Genomic DNA, 341 nt, shown 5'->3' with positions numbered 1-341 from the left:
AGAAGCAAAGAGTTTTCAGATGTTCTACCCCTCTCCCAGTGCATTTCTTCATCCAAAGGTTAAAAACTATCAAATTAAGCTAACCTGCTTTCAACTTTAAACAAACAAACAAAACAAGTCTTTAGAGCACAGAAGGACCAGCTGTGTAATTCACATCACTAGTTCAAAAGAAATTTAAGAAGTAATCTCTGCTGCTCAAAGGAACTAAGAAGTAAACTCAATAGCTATCCCTGCCACTTAAAAGCACTGCAAATTAGCTTGTAAACCAAGGTAAATTTACATATTTACTTAGGTGATATGGTCTTATGTAGCTGAACTATACTGTGCTGTTCTAACACTGA

Source organism: Haliaeetus leucocephalus, unplaced genomic scaffold, assembly GCF_000737465.1.
Source record: "Haliaeetus leucocephalus isolate CR32 unplaced genomic scaffold, Haliaeetus_leucocephalus-4.0 Scaffold351, whole genome shotgun sequence".
NCBI classification, from domain to species: Eukaryota; Metazoa; Chordata; class Aves; order Accipitriformes; family Accipitridae; genus Haliaeetus; species Haliaeetus leucocephalus.
Note: the sequence above shows the minus strand (reverse complement) of the source record.